Below are 8,300 nucleotides of genomic sequence, written 5' to 3'. Positions count from 1 at the left end.
GCGTGGATCATTATAGAGGCATGGATTGCTGTATAATGCTAGCTAATAATTGATTTTTCTGTTCATTTGAGAGGAAAAAAATAGACTCAAAGAGGCTATAAAACTTTCTGATTTTCCTTTTTCTGAAACAACCCTTCCAACCATTAAATCTGACATCAAATTTCTAACTGATTATAGACAGAGAAGAAAGGGGCATTCAAAAATAACCAAAAAGGAAGAACAAGATTCAAAAGGTAGGATGGTTGCTGACAAAGAAGAAGGAAAGCTTACACTGATAAGTGCCCACTGATAGTGGTCAAGATATCTTTAAGCCACAGAAACGGTAGAAAGTATAGAAGATATTTATTCGGAGGCTTAGCAATGAATTCATAGCGTGCAGAAGTAGAACATGATTCCCTGACCTCTGAGAAGATCGGAATCCACAACTGGCTGCAGCAGCACTGAGAAGTACCCTGTCTTGGGCAGGTCATAGTGTGGTGCTGAAAGCTAGGAACCCAGATTCATAGATGTTCTGCCTGGCTCAAAGCAAGCATTTAAGCAAAGCATTCATTAGCTTTCACTACTTTTTAAAGGAAATGGTTAAATTAAGAAAATAGCAAACAAACAATCAAATCAAATCAAATCAAAACAAACAAACAAACAAAAAAGGTGGAGGTACCACCAAAGTCCTACCTTGGAGAGTGAGGGTTTGTGAATCTGCTGAGAGATCTCTAAACCCAAAGCTCTGAGTGATTTAGGGACTTATGATGCAGACAGTTATTGGATATCACTGAAAGATTAAACTATTGATATGGAATGGAAAGATATTTTGATAAGGTTTAATTCAAGAATTTGATAGAATATGGGTTAATGAAATCTTTGTTTTGAAGAAATAAAACATCATGGACAATGTATGACTTTTCTCTATTTAACTTAGAAAATATCAAAGTCAGAAAGAAATGAAAAAAAAAAAAGTTGGAACACATCATATTTCGTGTTATTTTGATTTACACATTTCATAATATTTGATGTTAGCTTGTAAAATTTTGCAGTTCTGGCCTAAAATCTTATTTTCCAACCAAAAAAAAAAAAAAATTAATCTATTAAAATGTTTGGAAGGATGTTTATTAAATAAGGCTTAAGTGAAGATAATAAGCTTTATTTTCTTCCTTCATAAGAGTAAAATAGAACATAATAGAACATAAATTAAGGTGATCACCATTCTCTGTTTATCATATGTAAACAAGAAATGTAGCTTACTTTAGAGAAAGGTAGGAATAATTAGTGTTCATAATAACAATACTGTCCAAAACAATTTAAAAGTTTTTTTTTTTGATTGTTTTTGTTTTTGTTTTTGTTTTTGTTTTTTTTCAGTCAGTCAATCATTTTGCACAACTTCATCTGAGAGTAATTGAATCAAAGGACAGTTCCAAACTGGCTGCTCATTGCTAATTTGTTTGACGGGGTGGATTCATTGCCTATTTTCTATTTGCACATGACATTGCCATGTTTCTGAGTATCTAATTCCACTTACATGACATGACTTGGTTGCATACTGGTAGTTTATCTCAATAAAGCAATGAAGGTTGCTGATCAAGGTGGGTTACAAGGAGTCTCTGCTGACAGATAGTTGTTTTTCATATTGAAGTGCTGTTTGGGGAGAAAAAGGCAAAGAGAAAAAACAACTTTAATACCTTGCAATGTAACTAGAATTTCCTGTTTCTTTGCTGGTTTATGGTTGCTAAATAGCTTCCAGAAACTCATTCCCTTTGGTCTAATTCCTTTGCTTCTCTACCAAATAAAAAATAGTTGCAGAAACAGCAGGGGTTGTAATATCTTCTCCCCTAGTTCTTCACTTGATGCAGTCTCTTGTAGTTCCTGATACTTGGAATTAAAACAGAACTGTTTGTGTTTCTGTAGTTAAGGATCCTTTATTGCTGTTTTAATGACATAACATATTCCAAAGTTTACAACTTGACTATCAACCTTTCCTCTTGTTGGAATCTTGGCCCCATCATTTTTAACTGATAAATTAATAGTCCATTTTTCATGTTATATTGCTGATTAGAATAATCTGATCATCTGTTATTAGTACAACCTCCTTTGTAGCTTTATGGCAGTCTGTAAAGCTTTGGGTACAGAATGCACTTTTCTCCAAGGGCTGGTTTATTCATTAGTCTGAAGAGGAGGAGGAGGTCTGAGGCACTCCCATCCAGAGGCACCACTCTGGCAACTCAGGTTTGGGCAGAGCATGATTGCCTCAAAGTCCTGATGCTTACCTTTTGCAGAGACAGCAAGTGAAAAATTTACTTGAGCTAATATTACCCAGGTTAAATATTTACCCATGGTAATAGGAGTCTCTTCTGTCCACTTGGATACCTTCTTGTAAGTGAATTCCATACCTATCCATACGGGCATATTTTCTGACATATTATTGTATTTGAATATGTGTACTATTTTAAAATCAACTCTTCTTTTCCACCTTAAGATCGTTATTGAAGTAGTCATGATTTTTCCTAAAAAAAATGATTATTTTCTCATAACTGTTTCTGTCAGTGTCTTTCAGCCTAAAAGCATTTGTTCTTCTCTGTTGGAAGAGAAGAATTCTAGTCTGTGACTTCCCTTTCCTACATAGCACAAGTAATTGCTCATTTCATAAAGGCTCAGTTGATATTTGCTGCTGTATATTTATTGGGGTATTCCTGTGTTTTTTTTTTTTTGTTTGTTTGTTTTTGTTTTTCTTACTCTTCAAGTTTTTGTACAATTAAAATATTATTTGTAGTTTTATTTGTAGTTTCCCAGCTAAAATTTTCAGCCATTCTTTTATTCCTCTATCAAAGTAGTGGTCTAAAATTGCTGACTGGCCCAACTTATTTATTTTTTTTTTTCATATCTCCCTGTCATTTCTCCCTTTGTTAGCACATCAAAGGCAGACTGTCCTTTAGAAATAACTTTTCTGACATATGATAAGACTAGTATTTGAAGAGATTGTAAGGGTTCTTAAAAAACAGTTTGATTTATAGGACTGTACTTGACAATACTTATATTCTTTGGGATTTATTATCATTTTCATTTTCTATTTGACTACTTTCATCATTGGATACTCCAAGTAATCATATTACACTAAATTCTCAGAAATCAAAGAAAACAAGCTAATAAAGTTGCTCCAATACAACAGGACAGTTGCTGAGGGTGAGATGAGACCTGTTCTAAACTTAAGAACGTAAATAATATTCTATTGGACTAGATTTTGATCCACTTTTAAGAGTGTTCTATCTCTGAAAACAGCATTAGAGAATTTAACTTAGTGAAAGTGTGAGAGTCTGGCCACTGCCTGTTGTCCATTCCCCTTGTATTCTACCAATAAACAATTTAAGAAAGAAAAAAAAAAAAAAAAGTGGCAAACAAACAAAAACAACAACAAAAACAACAACAACAAAAACAGCTCAGAACCTTTCACTTTTCATGTTGCTGTGAGTGTAGAATTTTACATCACCAGAATTATAAACAGAAAAACCCATCATTATTTCTTCAGCTCTACTGCAGAGCATGTCTTTTATGTGAAACTACAAAGTTATAATAAGGAAATCACTGAAAGCTAAAGAAAATGCTTCTGAATCCTTTGCATTTTTCTACATATTCTTCAATATTACTCAACATTTCAAAACGTCATTCTGTGACATTCTGGCTAATCATGAGCATCATTGACCAGAAAGTATTGTTTTCATATTCAGTGACAAGTCCTCAGGGCCTGAACTTAGTCTTCAATATGTAGCAAAAACAACTGGGAGTGGGTGGTGGTGTTTGTGAGTCTTGGTAAAAATGTTCTGTTCTATCCCAGAATACATTAACCACTTTCAGAAAAGTTACAATTTATGTGTGCTTTTACTGACAGCACCTAGTGGCCTTGTGCTGGTTGAACTCTGCTGTAGTATGTGATGTTGGCTTCATTCTGTATCTGGTGCTCTCAGTGAAGCATCCACACCAGCTTTCCAGGGGTACAAAATTTCTCTTCACACTTCCATGTTGCATTGACATGTCTCAATCCATGCCCTTTTAGACAATCTCCGTACAAAGAAAAAAAAAATATCAAACAAACAAAACCCACAAACAAACAACAACACAACAACAACAAAAGAGAAGCCATGGGCCAGAAAACTTGTTTCGTAAAAGATGGATGGTATAGATAGACAGGAAACACAAGTTTGGACATGAAGCAGATGATGTGTTGTGGGTAAAGATCCTTATTTTAAGCATGTTACATACTGGGACTGACATCCTGAACAAAACATTCGTTTCTTCTGATGGTTCCCTTGTCTGTTAGGAGGAGAAAGGAAGCTGCCTGATGCTGACTCAGTTTATAATTTCAAATAGCTGGTGATTGAATAGGCAGGCTGTTCAAATTTTGGTACCAAGCCTTTTACCCATTCCAATGATAATATCTGTAAACTGAAATGAGTTAGCATATTTATACCATCCCAGAAAAAATGTTTGATATCTTCTTACCCCATTGTCCTTGTAAGAAACATTAGTTGGCTAACATTACTCTTATCTTAAAAGAGCCTATTTTTCAAATATTTTATCTGATGAATTTCAAAGGCTGCCTTATAATTTATCTGATGATATTTCTCGATCATATCACAGCTTGATGGAATCCATGTTTTATAAACAAGTAATGAGAACTAAAGTGATACTCACTTAAAAAAAAATACAAACCCTTTCCCAAATTTCTAGCCAGAGAGAGAAAAAGTGTCTATCATCACATATCTAAAATTATGAAATTTTGAAGTTTCCCCATAAAAGCTAAAATTTCCAGAAAAAGAAATGGTGGTTTTATCAAGTTCTAAGCCCCAAATTATTACCCTTATACAAGTATATAATGTAGCAAATAAAGCACTCGTACATTCTTAGATATCTAACTCTACACAGAGAAAACAAAACATTATGGGAAGAGATTATAAACACGGTCAACAGTTATTTTAGTAGCATACTGCAATATTTGTGAACAACTTGGAAACAGCTTTTGTATTCTTATTATTACATGTAACACAACCTATTAATTAAAACAGTTTAAAATTATTTATTTAATTAATTAAACTAATTAATTAAAATATTTTCAGCTGCCACTTAGATAACTGCCATTAATCCCACTGCTTGCAAATTAAAATGAGATTTTCGTTTCTCTCCTAGGACAAGGATAAGAATCACGTTTTGCTTACCTAGATTTCTGGCAGCTTGAGCAGGATTGTGTTTCAGGTGAAGACCTGAAGATGTGTGAGGCAGGCAGCCATGCTGTTGTTACGGTCCATGGAGAAACAGTGCAAGATTCTGTTACCGAACCTTAGGTACCTTGTTCAGGCTGAGATGTTCTTGGTATATGAGATACCTGCAGAGACCTGGCAGATACAACAGAGAACCTGCAGCAGTCCTTGAGGTAGTAGCTGGATTTTCCTCGAGTAAAGAAAGTGACACTAGATATTCAAATTCCAGCTCTGGTGAAAATTGTCTTCAAGGCCTGCAGAGCAGCTCACCTAAAGGTTGACAACAATGTCTGTGCTTAATTGCAAAGACCAGGTCATCCAGTGGCAGTGCTAACATCACACCAAATGCTTATGTTTTGGAACCTGGTTCAGCACCTGGTGAGGCCTTAGTAGTTTATCAGCTGAATCACACTCTACCATAGTTGTAATGGAAGATTAAGCATTTAACTCACAGAGTCCTGCTTTAAGAGTCCGGAATTTAAGTGGTTTAGTCTCATTAACAGCACAGGTCTTGAAACCAACCCACTCCACACATTCACTCATTGTGTTTCAGTGTTTCCTAATGAAGATATTGCAGAGTTTCAGTTCTGTGAGCTTCCTTTAATTTTGTCTTTTCCCCCTTGAGTCATGACTGAAACACTTCAGCCAGTTCAGATGACTATGTCCAGGCAAGCCATATTCCTGCTGACTCCACATTACGTGTCCCATCTGGCTTTCCCAACTGCTCACAAACCTGGTGTGTTGGTTCCACTTGAGTGTGCAGCTGAGCTCCACCACAATCGCTCTCTCACTCACCCTCCTCAAAGAGGAACAGGGAGAAAATATGATGAAAAGGGCTCAAAGGTTGAGATAAGGACAAGGAGATCACGCAGTAATTATTGTAATGGGCAAAACAGACTCAGCATAGGGAGTAAGTAATTAGCCAGTAAGCTTTATTGCTTATTACTAACAAGCTAGAGAAGTGAGAAACAAAGGAAAGAAACCAAAAGCACCTTCCCCCCCATTCACCCTCTTCCACCTCCTCCCCCCGAGCGGCGCAGGGGAATGGGGGAATGGGGGCTATGGTCAGTCTAAAGTGCTTCTTCTCTGCTGCTCCTTCTCGGTCACTCTCATCCCCTGTGCTGTGGGGTCCCTCCCACGGGATGCAGTCCTTGATGAACTGATCTGGCATGGGCTTCCTGCAGGCAGCAGCTCTTCCAGAACTGCTCCAGATATACATGTAGGTCCGTACCACGGGGTCCATCCCTCAGGAGAAAACTGCTCCAACCTGGCTCCCCCACGGGCAGCAGCTCCTGCCAGGTCACCTGCTCCTGCGTGGTCTCCTCTCCACAGGCTACAGGTCCAGCCCAGAATCTGCTCTGGCAGGGGTCTTCCACAGGTGACAGCCTCCATCGGTGCAGGTCCACCTGCTCCACTGTGGTCTCCTCCACGGGCTGCAGCATGGAACCCTGCTCCACTGTGGTACTCCATAGGCTGCAGGGGGACATCCTGCTTCACCATGGTCCTCACCACAGGCCACAGGGGACTTCTGCTCCGGTGCCTAGGGCACCTCTCCCCCTCCTTCCTCACCGACCTTGGCGCCTGCAAGGTTGTTCCTCAATCCTCTCACTCTCCCAGCTGCTGTGTGGCTCAGCCTTTTTTTCCACTGTCTTAAATATGCTCTCACAGAGGCGCAAAACAACATCGCTTATTGGCTCAGCTCTGGTCAGCAGCGGGGCCCTTACCAAACTTGGGGCAGCTTCTAGATCCTTCTCACAGAAGCCATCCCTATGGCCCCCTGCTACCAAAACCTTGCCACGTAAACCCACTACACCTGGAGCCCCTCCAAGTGGACAATACTGAGATAGGCCTAAACACACCAGACAGTCTTCAAGAGGCCTTGCTAAAAATAGAAGGATAAAGTCATAACCTTCCTCGTTGTTGTGCAGGCCCTTATCCTATACTGAGATAGCCATGGATGCATCAAAACACATCTTTCTTCACTATTCTTAGGTCTCCTACAGCAAATTCCTTTTGTGAGAAGAAATTACCTTTAAAAAGTAGATATATATGTGAACACCTGTATGAATCTTTGTTCTATGCCACATTTGATATTTCTTCTGGGAAGCTGATGCTGAGCAGTACTGGCAGCTTCCTTGTATAATTATAAAAGAATATAATGACAAGAAAATGAGAAACAGGGAAATTATCCCAAGGGCCACACTGTAGTAATATGTTGTATGAATTGGTTTTAAAGTGATTTGTAATGGGGAGGGGGATAATTAAACTTGTGTCTCTTTTTATTTCTCTGCAGCATAATCCCAGGGGCTATTTTAGGTTAAAGCATACCCAATTTGCAGTGTCATGCAGCAAAGGATTTTGTTTCATACTGGATTAGACCTCATAAGAGAATGAAGCAAGAAAGTCCTCTGAAATGGGTGAAAACCCATTTAGGTCCCAAACTAAGAACAACCTGTTCTTTATCCTTGATCTTCCATGAAGGAGATCAGTAGGGATAAAGTTTTGGAGAGAGCTAGTCAGGAAAGAAAACAGAATAATAGGGCACAGGGAAAGTAATAAATAGTAGTTACATTAAAGGAATGGAATTTTCACCTAGTAAAGTAATGTAATTATCACTAATTTTCTAGTGTTCTACCTGTCCTTTAGCAATGTCTAGGACCTTGATAAATGCCATTTAACTGTAATACATTCATAATTTTATTGTACTCTCTTGAAAGTCTTCACTAACTCTTGCAGGTTCTTCTTCAGTTCCCTACAATTGTTATTTGATGAGCTGTTTTCTAATTTATCCATACTGAATTTTAAAACAAGAAAAATCATTCAAGTTGGCAAGTCTTTTAAAAAGGAAACTTTTATTAACTCAAAATCTGTATTATCTGTCCTTGCTAATTCTCATGCTTACTTAGAAAAATGATTTGACATCATGCTATAGAAGCCAATGGTATGAATTTAAACAACCCCCCATTAATCTGCAGAATACAGTGCCATAAGCCAATCTAGTTGTGTGTACAGTAGATAAAACTAACTGTCTCTGGAGATGTCTTTTCTAGGGAAACTATT

This window comes from Aythya marila, assembly GCF_965140915.1.
Source record: "Aythya marila genome assembly, chromosome: 2".
Classification (NCBI taxonomy): Eukaryota; Metazoa; Chordata; class Aves; order Anseriformes; family Anatidae; genus Aythya; species Aythya marila.
This window is presented reverse-complemented; position numbering follows the sequence as displayed.